This window comes from Fundulus heteroclitus, chromosome 9 (assembly GCF_011125445.2).
Source record: "Fundulus heteroclitus isolate FHET01 chromosome 9, MU-UCD_Fhet_4.1, whole genome shotgun sequence".
In the NCBI taxonomy this organism is placed as follows: Eukaryota; Metazoa; Chordata; class Actinopteri; order Cyprinodontiformes; family Fundulidae; genus Fundulus; species Fundulus heteroclitus.
Window position 1 is genome coordinate 25,650,064 of NC_046369.1, and position 18,467 is coordinate 25,668,530.

General features: G+C 39.2%; 1 pseudogene; it reads left to right on the forward strand.

Moving 5' to 3' along the window:
- LOC118556474 overlaps positions 1-18,467 on the forward strand; it is a 116,190-nt pseudogene that overhangs the window by 12,839 nt on the left and 84,884 nt on the right.

Below are 18,467 nucleotides of genomic sequence, written 5' to 3' on the forward strand. Positions count from 1 at the left end.
AAATTAAGTGGAAGGAAGACGTATGGTAGGAAAAGGTGCACCAGCAACATGGAGAACTACAGCCTTGAGAGAATTGTTAGGCAAAATCCATTCAAGAATTTGGGGGAGCTTCACACGGTGTGGACTGAGGCTGGAGTCAATGCATCACTATGCACAGAGGAATACTAGACATGGGCTAGAAGCATCTTCGGCTAAGGAAAAAAATTACCTGGACTGAACTGTTGCTCAGTGGTCCATAGTCCTATTTTCAGATTCATGAAAATTTTGTATTATGTTTGGAAATCAAGGTCCCAGAGTCTGGAGGAAGAGTGGAGAGGCACAGAATCCACATTGCTTAAAGTCCAGTGTGGGGTGCCATGTCATCTGGTGGTGTTGGTCCACTGTTTTTTCTTTTCAGTATGGGACCTGCCGATCACTAGTATGAGCTGGTCAACAGTGGCTGAATGTTTAGTGGATCAAACTCAATACAAAATTGTCAGAATCAGATTGTAAAATAGATATTTAAGTACCATGGGAAAGATAGTCTTAATTAAATTATCTTCATGGTGTTCTATTTATTTATTGGAGGAAGATAACAGCTTTAAGCTATCCCATTAGTTCTTAGATGAACATCACAATCAGTTTTCTGCTGCATGAATGTAAGTTTGTTTAGATTCTTTTGAAAGAAAATAAACTGCACATTAGAAAGACGTTTTAATATTGTGGAACAGTGAGGTATGATTGGAACATGAAATGATGTTACAGAAAAAATATCGTGTGTTGTTTTGTTTTTTTTTCTTCACAGTTAAACTGTTGAAGTTGCAGGTCTAACGAACAGTTACGTTATTTCTCATCTCAGCTGCAATTTTCACCATTACTCTGTGTGATTACATCTCACAGCAAGACAGATCTGAATTTCATTCAGAGGGCTGAAAGGGGCTTGATGTGGGCAATTTGTTTGTCCTTCCTTACTGTGGGAGTCCCAATGCTTTGATTTGACTCAGTATAATAAAAACATGGTAAGGTCTGGCAAGCCAGCAACTTTTTGGCTCCATTCACACCGTTTGTGATCACTTGTGAGAGCACCTGGCTGACAGGATGTGTCTCCTTTTTGATCAACACTGGAAACTTTTAATCAGAGCTAAAAGGTTTTACTTTGGCATAAAGTATTACTCTTTTCCAACTATGAGACCAATTGTCATAGACTACTGACATGATGCTTCAGCATTTCTCATTTCCTATTTTTTGATTTGCTGCCAGGATTGTCATACAAAAAAAAATTATTAAAAGGCTTGTTTCCAGTATGCTTCCCTAACACTTTATCTTAATTTATCCTTATTATCCTAATAACCCTGAACCCTCTTTTTCCCCTGTGTTGTTTGTTGTCTATTAGAGTTTATCAGCATTTGAACTCAAATACAAACTGCACAGTTTGCAGGAGTTTGCATTGAAACACAATCCTGACAATATTCTTACAATCCAAAAATGTTTAGTTCACTCCCTTCCACAATTCTTCTGCCTAAAGATTCTGTGTCATTTCAAAAGCACCACCCGGTGTTTTCTTTGGTGAATTTCCTCCTTGGTGATCTGTTTTCACCTTGCTAAAAGCAGCAGAAACAAATGTTAATGGTTCTACTTCAGGATCATACATTTATGATGCGTTACACCAGTATGTTTCAGGATTTCCTGAAATCTGAAGTATTAATGAGGAGAACTAAAATGAATTTTTTTTCTTAAGTTAACTAATAAACAGCATGTAAAGTTTGGCCTTACTTCTTTCAGTGCACTAGTTTAGTTATAAAAGCAATTTCATGTTGTTCATGTTGTTTCTAGTTAGCTAACATTACATATTATAAACACAGCATCTTTCTCAATTGCTGATAAATAAAGAAAATGTCTTCATGGCAGGTATGAACGCTGTATTTGCCATGTAAATATAGGCATGATTTTGCTCTTTTATTAAAATTTTGTGTTAGCCCTTGTGCATTTTCACTGTTTTCGCATTGTATCTCTGTTGACATATGGCAAAAAGTTTAAATTTAAAGAGATGCAGAATATTAATTATTCTAAAAGGCTAAAGACATACCTTATATTTTCAAGTATTTTGTAAGGGAAAAGGCCTGAAGAATTTGTCTGTCCTTTTTGGGTTCTGAACCAAGTCAGAAATGAAATGGTAATTTTGTACGTTATGGTCAAAATTATTGATAAGGTGATACTAAAAGTTTGCTTTTTCGAGACAGAATGGAGACTTTACGTTAAACAATTAGATTACATTTATTTGGTTCCTCTAGCAGTTTTTCAGTGGTATGCCTAATTAAATACATGCAGCAAACAAAAGTAAAAATACTGTGCTACTATTAGCAAATGCTGCACTAAAAAGCGAAGATCCAATTAAGCTTCCAGTTTATAGCTTATGGTGTGAAGACTTACTGTATACTGACTGAAGAGTATAACTCTGATGATTCTACAATAGAAAGACAATGTATAAAAACACATGTTGTGATCTTACAGATCTTTTCTCTATTTGAGAAAACTAGAGCTGCACAATTTTAGCAAAAATATGTAACTGCAATACTATTACTAAAGTTTGAAATGATAACATTGTTGTCTGTCTGGCTGTTGTAAAGGGCTATATAAATAAGCAAATGAAGTGAAACACTAATAACGATTAACTTAGATTTTCTTGACACTTTTCTTTCTTAATCATTAAACAGTGTCCAGCCATTCTCCATGAGCACCTAGCCTTTAAAAACACATCTGATGTGGGCGTTGAAGGCAGAGAAAGTCTCTCAAACAAATGAAAAATATTATTGGCATGCAGAATTTGCATGCATGACTCTCGAATTCTGAAATTCTACCAAATATTGTATTCAGGCAATCCTAGACATTTGCAATATTAAACATTAATATGGCGATTAACATTGCAATTTGAGAAATTATGCAGCTTCAGAAGGGTATTTCACAGCAATTTCTAGCTTTCTTACTACCAAGATCCTGCTCAAAAACTAGAGTACTCAGAGAAATTAAACCTTAATTTAATTTCTCTGTGAACTCTAGTCTAAATTTATGAAAATTTGTGAAATTGTATTATTCTTTTTTTTTTTTTTTTGCCTTTTGTTGTGTTGTGCGGTAAAAGTATTGCTACAGCCATAGGTTTTGTTGAGCTGAACAGTGTCAAGTTATGGTTTTGATACATGGTTAGCATCAACCTTTAAATAATGCTACATGCATGTGATCGCAACAAAAGCTGCATGTGAACACAGACACCAGTAACAAGCACATAGCTATTGGACAATATCTAAAATTTGATTATGTTATGTCATAAAGAGGTAGGTATTTCACTTCCTGACATGATGTAGATGTGGGCCGACAGATCCCCGTTAACAAGCAGTGTGGTGATGTCAGTGTCATGTCCGAGCTCACAGCTCCTCTCCCCTGCCCCGTGTTCCTCAGAGTTTCTACACTGTTTTGTTTTCAGTGTCTCGACCTCAACGGCAGACGGCCCAAAACCACAGGGATATGGCCGAGTGCCACCAAAGCTCTTTAGCTCTTCGCTGCAGAGCCTTATATCATGCATTTACAACCTCGCCACAATGTATACGATCTTCAGACGGTGAAAGTCTTGTTCAACTGAGCTCCTTGTCACGCGAACAGTGAGGATTTTGTGGTGCTTTTATTCAAAAGTCGGACCGTCCTGTTTGATTGCTTTCTTAATGAAAGAAGTGTGAATCCTTGAATGAGCTTGTTTTCAACAATTTTGAGATGATCTAAAACAAAAACAAAACTCTGAATGAATCTGAGAAGTGACCCTCCCGTCTTTCTCTCTGCTTTGTTTTCCAGGTTAGCTTTATACGTCTATGAGTATTTACTCCATGTCGGCGCCCAGAAATCCGCACAGACCTTCCTGTCAGAGGTAAGATGCACTCCTAATGAAACTTCCTGCTTGAAAAGGATGAGTGTGATTCCCCTTCTATTGTATGAACACCAGTGGAATTTACATTGAAGGTTTTTCCGGGCTCAGCAATTATTGTTTAACCTACAGCTGACCTTTCTCACAGCCAACTGTGTACTTTAGCCTGAAGAAAATTGCAAACATTGGTCAGTCTACTTAATGTGATTAACTACCCCTCTATATTAGGTTTAACTTGCAATCATAAACTGTGTGATTAGAGCACTCTAATACACCGTGAGGACATCTTGTTTGTGTTCTGTTTTGATATTTGATATTTGATAAGGGAAGCCCTTGCATGCCAAGTTAAACCTTGATTGTTTGAAGGCAGTGCAATCCTAACAACTTGCCCAAGGTCTACTGGATATATTAGCCTCCTATTAGGCCTCCGCTCTGTCGAAGTCGTATGGCCTCTAATGTGTTGCATCCTTTTCCTAATGGACATCCTTCCTGCTAATGGTTCCATGTTCAGGCTTGCTGCAGCTGGAAATGTCTCCTGCACACTGGATTTTTTTTCAGTCCTATGAACGATACTCACTTGCAGTGAAAGCCAAGGCAGGTCGACTTCTGACCGCTTTAATCCAGGACAAATTCATCTGCCACATTATTCTGTTATCTCTGGTCAGAGTGACACTGACAGCGCTATTTGAACCCATGCTCCCTATTTGAATTTAGGCTCTAAAAAAAAAAAGCCTTGTACACACAGTTGACAAGAACAGTATTTATTGGACATATAAACTTATGTTATCTCAAGATTAAGATCAAGGATAATATGGAAACTTTTAAACGGCAAAACCTACCAAAGATTTCGCGATGCAAAATTTGCAGAACCTCAGTTGAGATCAATTTGGAAACTAGTTTGCACCAGTTCCACCAAACACTGATTTCTGTCCAAGCATGCTTTATGTTGCTCAATAAACTCTCATGCAGGCAAATCATTTCTTACAATTTAAACAGTAGGACAAAACTCTTTAAATATAGAATTAGTCCGTTTCTGAATATAAAAATCGATACAGAATAAAATAGTTCTGATACCAGGTATCAGAGCAGTGAATCTCTAAAGGTGATTGCACATATTGATCATTTGATGTTATGTTCAGATTGAGTTAAAATCTGCCATATAAAAACAGAACCAAGAAAGTAGTTGTTGGTGTTTTTTATTAAAGAGCCTATACTAAAATACACCTAAGTATAATCTGGATTAAATTGGCACTTGATATTATATCCATGAATAATGTTTTTATGGTATGTGAGGAAAAAGAAGGGGACCAAGGACTAAACCTTGAGGTACCCCACAATTAAGTCTGTAAAATATCAGCAGTAAAACAGTACAACTCATTTTAAAATGATCAGTAAGAACTAAGTCTGTTATTCTAACAAAAGTGGTTGCGAAAATCTTCTAGAGATGTGCTGAGCAGACTTATTTAGGACTGACCTTCTCAGTTGGATTTTCCTTCTAGATACTTTAACATAAAATGATTTGTTTAGATGCTGTTTTAAATGCAACAAACATCAACCATTAAAAGGAAAAGGGCAGTGAGTTCATTACTAGAGGTGGTAGTTTCAAATATTTGTTTTGATGCATAGATGGACCTAAAACAGAATTATGTCCATGTATGCATTGAAGCAAATGCCACTAACCCTTATCTCAGTTGTATGTAACTCAAAACAACATGCATCAGAGAGCATGCTGTGTGCTGATGCATTTACTGATAGAAAGAATACGAAAGACAAAAAAACATCTTCGTCCACTGATACAAATCAGAAACAACTATACAGTGTGAAAAAAACATGCAGCAGTTGCCAGTGAACGTACTTACACCAAGCTCTGTTAGAGCTTGAAGCAGACAGATGCGAATGTTGATAGCACTCTGTTCAGTAGATAGGAAGTTACGGTGGTAAGCTGGGGTAGAAAAGCACAACATTTGAACTAAAGAAGATAGTTACATTTGTTTTTGTTTCTGCATCACACAGAGAAACCATCTTACCCAGCTCTTAGGCTACTGGCTTTACATCTTGGTGTTGATCATAAAAACCTCAAAACATTATGTTATTTCTCATCTACCCGTAGCTATAAGAACGTTGCATTAAATGTTCCATTGTTCCTTCAGGATTCTGCACCCCTTGAAAATTAAAAAAGTTATTTTTTTTCAAATTCAATGAATAGAAATTATAATTTTTACAAACCAGGCAAAAATATCTGCTTTTATGTCAATGAAATTGAAACGACCATTGCTTCTTTTTTGATTAGGGGGAAAAAAGATTTTGATTTTATTTTTTAATATAAATATGAAAAACTCAAATCCATGTTATGATGGGGAGAGGAGCACTGTGAGATAAAACAGTCGGGCTGCAGAAAGCCTTGATAATTTCACACGCCTTACAGGTGAATCCTCTCCCAGAGATTTAAGTTTTATCGTTGGGGTGCTGGAAAGGGATTAAATTCATTGTGGTGGGCAAGCAGAAGCACACAAATACAGAATCAAAATTAAAACCACATATGCACAGATCAACTCACATGCAGTACATTTGCACACAGGGCATTTAGGCTAAGTCTGTTTGATGGAGTTGTCCCAAATGTCGTGCCTGCAACACTAAGCTCCTAAATGAGTCTGTTACCATCAACCATGTCTTTATTTTTATTTACGGTTCAGTTTGTGCACAGCAGCGCTAGGGTTCATCAGCGTCAAATTGTTGATACTGTAAAGCTTCCTAAAATATTTCCGGAGTTTTATCATTTGTTTAGAAAGGCTTTTGAGGCTGTGTTGCTGCTGCATGTAATTTGGAGTGTTTTAGGGCTTTCTAATAAGGTTTTTAACCTAATACCCCTGTCAAACTATCGCATATATCACATTGACATTGTAGCATAAACAAACTGATCCTCACCTAAACTGGAATGACACAGATTTTTTTCAACACTTTTAGAAGTTGAAAAATTGTGCCACAGCTCTCACTTGTCATGCACAGTTTTGCCAAATTGGGCGGGTTTCCACCCAGTTGGGCTTCTTTTGAACATGTTGGACTGGGAAAAAAATAACTTTGGGTGGGTTCTTAAAATTTGGCTGCTTTTTTCAACATTTTGCAGGTTTTTAGGAAGTATTCACAGAAAACTTGTCAATGAGTGGCAGGAAAGTAAAACACTGTGTACATTGTAATAAAATGCCATTTTATTACAATATTTTATTAGTTCATTTATTTTAAAATCTCTATAGTCTGTCAAACCTCACATCATCAATATTTAATTAGTCTGGCTAATCAAATTTCGCTGTGAACTGGTATCGGTCAGTGTCAATTGTAAACGGCCTAAATAAAGTTAAGAGTTCAACTGGTCAACTTGTTTCATGGTTGCCGTTATGTGTGAAAGAGAAATGTTGATCTAGAGCAGCCTTTTTGAAACTGAGAGCTACTTCATTGGTGTAGTCTCATACGAAGGGCTACCAGTACTGACCGTTGAACTAGTCAGAGTTCATCTTAACTTTAGATAAAATTAACCCATTTTTCCTGGTTTGTTATAGGTATTGTCATTTTTACATCTATATAAATGCAAGTGTAAATAAACAGGAAGAGCATCTGAATAAAATAAAGTTTTAGATGCAGCTCACTGGTGGATTGTGATTTTAAAACAGACTTGTGGCCGCCACATGGCCGCGGGGACCATGTTGGTGACCCTATATGAAAGAAATAACCTTTTTTTTCCCAGTTAGATGTACAACTGGTGTTAGGAGGCTATTGATAACTTTAGCCCGTTGCTATGAAAAGTGATTGTGAAAGTGATCTTAGTGTGTAGGTTATTTGGTTGCCTGATAGCACATTTTGTGGAGATACATATACATTTGCATAATTTTCCTTTGCTTTAGAGCTGTTGTTTGCTAATGGTGTGGTCTTTATTAAGTGCGTAATAGGTATGTCAATAATGCAATATTTCAACGCTTTTAAAACAGACATGTTTGAAATTTGGTCTGTTTGTTTATTTATTTTTTAGTTGGGCTGGGTTTACTTTGTGTTTGGGCTGGACACTGTCAGTCAGATCTTGCAACCATGGTCAGGTACACCAGCAACTGCATTTACACAGAATTGTTACAACTATTACTCAGATATCCCAGCAATGACCCAATAATAATATGACTTAATTTCATGCTACGTACTCCACTTAGTTCACTGATTGTGGCAAGGCGAACGCTTAAAACTGGACATGTGACCGAAGAGTATGACCTCCTTTTAAATTAATGTAGGTAATATTTACCTGACCACTTGGGGGACCTCATATTACATTGAAATTGTATTCCCAGTCAGTCAATCCTCTAATATCCATCTATACATCCATCCATTATCTACACCAGCTTATCTGTGCAGGCTCGAGGGAGGGTGCCTATCTCCAGCAGTCATCAGGCGAGAGGCGGGGTACACCCTGGACAGGTTGCCAGTCAATCACAGGATCCTCTAATATGAAAATAAACACACTACAAGATGGCGATCAGACAGCATAAGTGAACCTTGAACCCGTATAGACATAGACTATTCCGAACATATAAGCATCACACACACTTACTAACCTGATTTTTCACAGATACTAGTAAAGAAACCATTACAATAACCGATTTTATATTGTAGTTAAGACATAGATCTAAGTTGTCTTGCATTCTCTGTGGTCTTTAGCCCCATTTAGCATAGTTAAGCATTAATCTCTATCTTTGCATTTTTGTCTTATCTGCATATTATTATTACTGACCCACCTATTTACAGTAGTGGGCTTTGGTATTGTGGTGATGCCGGTATATATATACATACATACATACATATATATATATATATATATATATATATATATATATATAGAGAGAGAGAGAGAGAGAGAGAGAGAGAGAGAGAGAGAGAGAGATATAGATATATCTATATCTATATACATAGATAAATATATATATATATATATATATATATATATATATATATATATATATATATATATATATATATATATATATATATATATATATATATACTGGTATATATGTAGAACTCAACAATGTGGAGTAGGGGGATCATGTTGATGTTAAACAAAAGTTGCCTAAGAATGGACCCTTGAGAAACCCCACAATTGATTTTTATTTGCTCAGATTTATAATTATCAACTGCATGGGCCGCTGCTGAAGAGGCAGGCAGTGCATCAAGCTCATTCGATAGGGATGCGCAGGTGGCAGGATGATTAGCCGTTAACAGGCATACTACTGCAATGCCTTTTCCTGTGAGTGTTTATACCTTGGATCTCCATGGCAATGTCTCTAAATCCAGCTGGACATGCAAGCATGACATTTGCTTTAAAACCTAAATATGTTGATGCTGTGGTACACATCTGAACCCTAAAGAGGTATTGTGCTGGCGATTGCTGCCACCCATCAGCCAGGACAAGCAGCTGGGCGGAGACACATTGTTGACCGAGTCCACCTGTTGCTTGTGTGTCAGGAAATGTGAAAGTTGTAACTATGCTCTCAAGTGCCGTTTGTCCTACTGATATCTGAAGGAAGATTTTGATTCACCCAGACAAGAAAAACACACTTTTGTTTCATCATATAAACTCACTTTAAAGTGACAACTAAAGTATGTTTTGCTTACCTTGAAGCTAGCCATGCCTTGCAAGTTGCTATCACCGTTATTTGTATAGCATGTTTTATGAAGTCTTTCAACAGAAATGACGTTGTGTGGTGGCCATGTGGACTTGTACAAATATGTTTTTACTAGATTAGGGATTTTTATAGTTGCAGATGAACTTAAGGTCCCACACAGGTTCGCTTGCTCATCTAATGAGAACGCTATCACCGGGGCTCTCCGGCCTTAATTAGCCTCTGTTGGTCCTCTAGCGGGACGCGCACGCACTCGCTCACGTTTATAGTATCCACACAACGTGCTCCCGGTCCCTGAGAGGACTTCGCCGCACTCTGCTCTCCTGCACAGTGCAGCACTCAGCTCTTTAGCAGCATTAAATCAACAGGCCCACAACAACACGTCGCACATCACATCATTATAAGTGGCACTGGGGAAATCTGTAGGATAGACACTTTAATAGAAACCTGGGGCTTGTATCTGTTTTTTTTTTTTCTTATTTTTTGATACTGAGCACATATGGGAAAAAAAATTGAGAAATCTCGGCCCTGTCATGCTGTCTTCACACACTCTTAGACTGTATATAAAAGCCCTGAATCTGTGCTGTTTATGTGTGTAGAGTCATGTTAGTGGTAGTGTGTACAGCAGGCAGCTGGTGGGCTATCTCTCATTGGATCTTATCTCAGAGTCCAGATAGAGGCAGGAGCTCGGCTGGTTTTCTGAGGGCAGCAGAGAGGACTGCTGCTTCAAGACAGTCACACTTTCTTACCCACGAACTATTCTGCTCTGCGCTATAGATCATTCCCTGGCCGATTATTTCTCTCCCTGAGTGTCGCTCTGTCAGCCTAAAGTTGGGAGGAACGTTAAGCAAAATGGTTACATTATGAATAAAACATGCTGCGGTATCTAATTTTTCATTCTTCTCCTTTGTCTCTTCCCCTGAATGTTCTTCCTCCTTCCCTATTTTTCACAGATCCGATGGGAGAAGAATATCACACTTGGGGAACCGCCAGGATTTTTACACTCATGGTGGTGGTACGTGTTCATTCATCCTCTTGTCTTTTCTTCCTTTACTCGGCCACACACACGGTTCCTGTTAAACATCTCATGTTTATACTAAAGAGGTAGTCTACCAGGATTGAAGTAATGTGCAGGGGTGAATGGAGACAGTAATTGCAGGTACTGCTGGCTGCATGGCCTGCCGGTGCCCTGATTGACAACTGAGCTGTTATTTGAAGTTCTTTTCATAGCCTTCTCTCTATGAACTGTTCAATGTTTAGCCACTGTCAGAAATTAGCGACTGGTCTTCCGATCATTTTGGTGTACAAACTGTTGTGACTGAACCCCGATACCTCCCCAGACCCACCTCTGAAAGGGGCAGATGTTACATTACGGCAAATTTGTAATGAAAAAAAAGTTAATTGAAGTCTTTTTGCTTATAAATGCACATAAGGGCACATTGGTCACACAGGGATAGAGCACACGACCCATGTTTGGAGGCCTCAGTCCCTACAAGGTTTGAGTCCTGGCCTGTGGACGTTGTCCTCCCCGTCATTCCCAATCCCATTTCTAAGAAAAATGAAATGCACATAAAAACTACAACTAACACTAACTCTTAATCATATCACTCCTGGAAATGTCTATGTTTCACAGGAATTACAGTTTTACAGTCTAAGCTATACAAATACTAGGCTGTAGTAAAGTACTTACAGTATATTTCCAAAATAACCTGTTGTGAAAGCCCTGGTATGGAGCATGATTGCAGTATGTTGCATTAAAGAGGATCGCATATTTTTACGCATATTTTCATGTTTCAATCCAATCCAGGTCATTTATACATCTTCAGTTCATAACTAATGTCATATCAAGGCCAACTACAGCAACAAAAAAAAACCAAAAACAAAAACAGGTCCAATCATTTCCAGTCATGCAGAGTCATGTTCAGTCCAAAATCAGTTCAGATCAATTTAGTTTATTTATATCTAATCCAATCATATAGTTGAATTCAGATCTAATTGAAAACAGTCAAATTCTTTCCCAATCATCAGTCAGGCTCAATTGAGCAAAAGCTAAAAAGGTATCTATCTTAAGAAATCCAGGTGATTGCATTGATTCGGTAGCTTTGTAGCAATCCCTCGCCCTGAGAAACCATGTGGTGACAGTGAAGAGGCTCCCTTTTTACTGGGTCAATGGCAGAACCAACATGACGCTGATCTGTCATCTGCTGTGAAGGGTTGAGGGGACAGAAATGAGACAAATAGAACAAAACACCAAAGTACTAAGGCAGGAGTACCTTCAGTGTGAAAGAGTAACAAAACACACAAAGCTAATGGAAGCAATAGCTCGTTTATTCGCCCAGATAGAAAAGTTGTTGGACTACACTGTCCTGTTTCTAACACAAGGACAAAATAAACGTAACTTTTATATTGAATTAACTTACTTGGTTTATTGCTGCTAGCGTGTACTCCGGGCGCCTTCCCTGAATGCACGTCTAGTTTAGACATTACAATCAGGCAGTCTTGTAGACAGCTCTGGGGTCTGATCAGGTAGTGACACAGTGTACCGTAATGCTCCGAATATCCACTGAGCGGAGCGGCTTTGTTGCTTACCAATGTTGTACTTACACATTTTAACATATTTATGAGCTCATTGTACCACATTAAATCGGTCAGTAAGCATGAGTACGGTAATCATATATAACTTGCACCTGATTATAAGACGCACCATAAATTGGTAGTGTGTAAGAGTGATTAAGAGATCCTTCAGCAGCCAAAGCCTGCAGCAACCCAATCACAAAGATTACTAGGGAAAACCTTTAAACTTGATCAGAAAAGAAAGTTTTAAGCCTCATCTCTTTCATGTCAGCATCACAGACTAAAACCAGGAGATGATTCCACAGGAGAAGAGCCTGGTACCCTGAACATCTGCCTGCTATTTTAGTTTTAGACACTCTATGAACCAATATTTGGCTACCGTCAACCACAGTGTAATATTGCTCGATTCTTCTAATGGTTGCTCCTTTTTCTATCACTCAAAAGCCGACTCTAGTCTTCCTGGAACAACTCGAGTCCCAAGAGGTTTGAGTTTGTCTTCCCATTCAATTAAAACCTCAAGTGGCATGATTTTAACAATTAGTGCACGTCATTTGTAAGTGCAAAGACCTCTGACATGTATGATTGCTACCTGCAGGGCAACAAATGTAAGAAATAAGAATGGAAACACAGATAACCTTTAGTAGTCGGGAGAAAACAGAGACGGAGGTTTTAGAAGGATCCCAAATAGGGTAGCAAAGCTAAAAATAGCTGGGAAATCAAAAATGACTTGCTTCTCTTTCACTACTGCCCATCATCTCATGATGTGAAGTGCTTGTGAATACCAAAGAGTTGGTTTCTGAAAACAGTCAGTACACTAACCCTTTGGGATTTCTTTATGGTTTTGTAGTGGATATTTCATTTTTCAATGTTTTACAAGAAAATAATGCCTCCCCAAACCCGTGTGTCCAGTCCTTAATGATTGCTGTAACTGCTGGCCATGTTATGGAGGTTGCACGAACTGCTTAGTCAACCAAGGTCTGCTGTTGTTTGCAGAGGGTTTAACGCACCTGTTCCTGTCACTGTGTATTCCCCTCATGGCTGGAAAACCGCTGCTCCATCATCAGAGCTTCAGACTTTAACCCACAGCCCTGTCTCATAAAACAAAGCCTTTCTTGTGGATTTATATCTGTTCAGACTCTTCAAATAAATCTGTCAAACTGCTTAATGCTGCACAAACAGGGAAATGTGTGTTTCTGTCAGCTAGGAAGAGCCGGGTCAATGGACTTAAGAGACTGACACAAATGTTCATCTTAAGTGGGAGACAAAAAACACGCACTGATTCTAGGTTTTTGTAAAGTTTTGTCTTAAATATTGAATTTAGCAAATTATAATTACTCTTTAAGAACATCAATATAAGGATATAAAAGTTCAAGAATTTTGAAAGAAAACAAAATGTTTGTTGCATATATTTCAAGTTGCAATTGGCATCTTATGTGAGCATTCAGCATAGTTAGTCTCGCTATCACTAAAGTTCTAGTTTTTCTTTTATATTGCGTAGAGAAGGCAGTTTATTACGTCTGAAATTTCCAAAACGCTGCCATCATTTTCATATCCAGCCTGTCCTTTGAGGGGTGGACATCTCACAATGGTACTGGGCTACTTCTGTACGCCCAACATTTTGTGAAAAACATAAAAAACATGTTTGCCATATCCATGTCTGATATGTGAATAATGCATACAGGTGAGGTTATGCTTAAAACATAATCTAAACATGGATATGGCAAACGTGTTCTGCACAAGGATTATAAAATGTTGTCTGAACTGTAGTTGCCCTGTAACATTTTGAGCTTGAATAAACTATTTTATCCATATCAAAAAAAGTGTAGGCTGCATGGCGGTGCAGTCGGTAACCTTGGTGGATTGCAGCAAGCTGGCCCTGGGTGTGAATCCTGACCTGGACTCCTTCTGCATGCAGTTTGTTTGTTTATGTAGGTTCTCTTCCTCCCACAGTACAAAAACATGACTGTCAGGTTAACCGGCCTCTCTAATTTGCCCTTGGGTGTAAGTGGTGTGCGTGCATGGTTAATTGTCTCTGTGTTGCCCTGTGATGGACTTGTGACCTGTCCAGAGTGCACCCTGCCTCCATCTCCATCCATCTCTATATGTATTATCGAATTCTGCTTGACTTACAAGATTACAGCTGATTCGACTAGTATAGTCAAGGGCATACTTCACGCAGTTGTTTTCCTGGTTTTACATGATCATGTAAAAAACCTGTAGAGAATTACAGCCTTAAAAGAAGGAAGTTAAAAGCTTATTTTGTTGCATAGCTGTTAGCGTTACATGACCTGATCACGCTAGCACAATCGTAGAGCTCAAAAGGGTAAACGTCTAATTTAATATCGAGCATATTTTACTGTGGGGCATCCTTACTTAATAAAACATTGTACATTGAAGTGTGTTTTTCCCCAGTGTGACCTGGTAGCACTTCTGTACGGTGTGGAAAAACATTTCTGGTTTGTCTGACTGATCTGAGAGGAGCTGAAAATCGTCCAGTTCTGGTCAACACACCATTTCTCAGAGCAAAAGAGAAAGTAGAAAATGTATCTGTCAGATTGAGAGACAAGTTTTTTTTGGGGGGAAACAGAAGAAAAACAGGCAGGACAGAAAAAAAGGAGCAGGAACTGGTGCAGACAAAGAATCCGGCTGGCAGAAAAGGCAGGGAGCTTGAATCCTCCGCCAGGCAGCACGAGAGCCGAGGAGAGGGGATAAGAGCTTTGACAGTGTCCGCTTTGTTTGTCATTCATGCCATCCCGCTCATCCCCAAAGCCCCCCGGCCAACCCTGTGTAATAAACCCGGACATGCGGCTTCATTCATTCATCCTCTCCAGCCCCCGTGTGTGTTGTGATTGTGCAGCCTGTTGACACGGCTCATAATGGCCCTTAAAGAGCCTGGCTTCTCTCAATCTGACAGCTACCAGTTATACTGACAGAATGACATTCGCAAACACACAGCGCAGCATTAGTTTGCTCTCGACTCTGCCGCACACTGTGTGCGTGCGTGTGCGTGTGTGCGTGCGCGTGTGTGTGTGAAAGCAGGAAGCAGAAAGGAAAACCAAGCGCTCTGCGCGTGTGTCCTGGCTGTAGTGATGTATTTCATCGGTGTGGGAGATGACATTGGCCTGGGAGTGGATGGAGAATAGGCTGATGATTATCTGGGCTATAGAGGGCAGACTCCAGTGTAGTATGACCTAGCTAAGGGGCATCTGTCTGGACCACAGAGCACGTGGACCAGACTCCGTCTTGGGCGTGCGTGGGGTCTGGGGAGTGGAGGGTTGCTTGCTTGAGGAGGACAGGAGGCGGAGCCCCCTCTCCACCTCTGTGCCACCCGGCTCACCCCCTTTCAACCTCCAGCATCCCTCAAAACAAAAGCTCCAGATGGCAGAAAAGCCACCAACCTCCCTCATCCCTCACCCGCCGCTCCTCCTCCCTCAACCTTTGTCTGAAGGCCCGTCCCTTTGTTTGCGGAAGAGAGACCCCCAAACGGATTAACTCTTTGCATTCCAGCCTCTTTTGTGTTAAACAGTCAAATCTAAGAGGCCGACCCCACCATCACCCTGGCCCCACCCCCACTGTCTCCTCCTCAGCTCCTTGGTTTGCGGCTTCTTTTCTCAATCGCTGTTTTCTCCAGGACGGTAAAGGTGGGTGGGAGGGGTCCCACAAGAGAGAAAAAGTGGAGACCTTGGGAGAGGGGGTGCTGGTGGGGGGTCACTCATCCACATCTGTTGTTATGGGTGGAGGGATAAAGGAAAGGCTCAGTTAGGGCTGCAGGTGTTGATTGTGTCATTAGCTCCCTCTCTATTGGCCGATGCTGGTTGTCTCCTTTTTATCCCAGAATCGATCTCTTTAACCAGTTTCCACTGGATGGCCTCTGAATCTTCAACACCCTCCCCCCCTCCCTGACCCCTGCCCTCGTAAACACTCACTCACAACCCTCCACCATAAACCACAGACCAACAACCGTAGGTAGATATCTCTCTTTGATTGCCTCTCGCAGACATTCTTACTTGTGAGGATCAGAGACATCAGTGAGCATTCTCTGCTTCCAGGTGTCTGGAAGAATTGGACTCCATGTCTTTCTCCTTGCCCAATTTATTATCTCATTCTACTTATTTTTGCGTCTTTTTGTTGTTAAATAAGTGGTGATCCCATCTTAGAGGCGGATCAGCACTGGCTGGTCCGGTCCCACAGCGTTCCTGTATTTTGCTCTTGTTAAACACAATCATCAGAAAATATTTTGCCCTTTTTTCATCTTTACAAACTAAAGGTACAAATATTTTTGTACAATTATATGAACAAAAACTATTTGCCTCTTTATAGATTTCTGGTTTTAACCATTTTTTCACAGGGGGATTTTTTCAGAACCTCTTTTAATAAAAGCTCACCTGAAAAATAGAAACATTTGTTTTAAAATAATTGTTTGATTTATTAAGAGAGAGAGAAAAACAATCTAGCCAGAAATATTGTGGCCCTATTTAGAAATGTAGGGTTAGGCTCTTCTTGTTAAATGTAATTAACTAGATTTTTGGGCTCTGCTTTGTAAGCATTTATGTCCCATCTGGTTCATAAAAAACTAACTCAGCATTTCTGAAAAACAAAACAAAAAAAAAAACATCATAGGGACACTGAGACATGGTGGTAGTAGTGGGATGGTCTGGCATTAGCAGAAATGTCTCAACATAATTTTGCAACCATAAGTTCACAGGTTTAAAGCTTTACTTCCACCAAATATGAATTAACCAGCATATAAAATAAATTAGGAAAAATACGTATTTCAAAAATGTTGTTTTTTTTAAATCACATTTGTACCAGGCGGTGAAAACGCTCATCCTTGCCAAATCTGGAAAACAAAGATTGATCTTAAATATCTCATGTGACTGCAACTTTTAATACCATCAGTTTATGTGCATAGGTGCGTGGTTTCAAATTGGGTAAACCAATTCTTTGTGCATTTAAATTATTGTATCATATTTGAGTTCTTGGAATATACCGCATGCTTGGACATTCAAAAATGTTGATAAAAGATACTATCAGGTGGAATATTGTCTTCCACAAACATACAGTGACACTACTGGGTAATGAAATATGAATTTGCATGTCATGTTTACTAAATATTGCAACAAGAGACACAAGAAATGAGCTGATAAATTAGCCATTCCTGAACACTTGAGGTGTTTGAACCAATTCTGAATTTGACTGAAAATGAGTAAATAAATAAAAAAAAATTGAGAAAAATGCAAATGCCAATATTTGAAAGAACTCCAATCTGTTGCCTTGTGCCTGCTGTGATGTCACCACAGGAAGATGGGTTTGTTTTTTGGGAGGCGTACATCTTATCTTTATTAGACAATGATTTACTCCAGGATAACTATGATAAGCTATAAATAAAGTACATTTTTATCACAAATTATAGGTATTGGCTTTAAAATATTTTCTCATTAGTGCTAATTTAAATAAACTATACAATACAAAGCCCTAAGCATAACCTACAATGTCTCCTTCTTTTGTTATATCACCACCTCACCAACGTTTGCTCATTTATTTTAAAGTCGGCAGTTCTCCCGTTGTGTCATTTACTGAATATATTACCTAAAATGTAACGGTAGTTTCCCCTTATTTTTATGTTACAGTATTGGTATTGCTTCCACCTATGTCCTGAATGATATACCAGCAGGAGAGTATTGGCTGTTCCGGCCTCTGAGAAGAATTGGAGGGGTTGTGTTTCTCCACCTCCTCTCTTTGATTCGAACATTTTGTCCCATTAAGAAGAGTCTGTTCTGATAAGATGAGCTCCGTTGGCTCCGTGTAATTTTATTTCACTGGTTCTTCCATTCATGCTCTGCCTGCCTCCTTATCTCCATCTGTCTCCACCTTCCTCTTAATGTCTGCTTCTCTTTCTGCTGACTGACCAGCTGACACAGACAGGATTATCATATGCACGCGCCTGCTTGACTGTCCCTTTCCATCTTTGTTTATTCTCCTTGTTATAATGGAAAAAGTGCACTGTAACCGCTGGCTTTGACAGGCCGCAGTTAATTACCAATAATTATCATGATGGCATTTCATTTCCAGTAATTGTCTTCTCCTGGATGCACGGACGCTAATCCCCTTCTTCCTCTGTCCTCGAAGCAAAGTGCATATGTGTGCGCTCACTGACATAGCTATCTTATACTTAATTTTCATCTGAATAAAGGAGCCGGATTCCAATCTCTCCCGTAGCACTTCAAAGTAAAGAGCAGTTAAACTTTTCACCCTCAAAGCAGAGTTGTGTGGCTCAAACACCAGTTACGTCCCTTAAGACCAGAGAGAGCTTCCCATGATGAGATGATTAGATTGAGATGATTAGA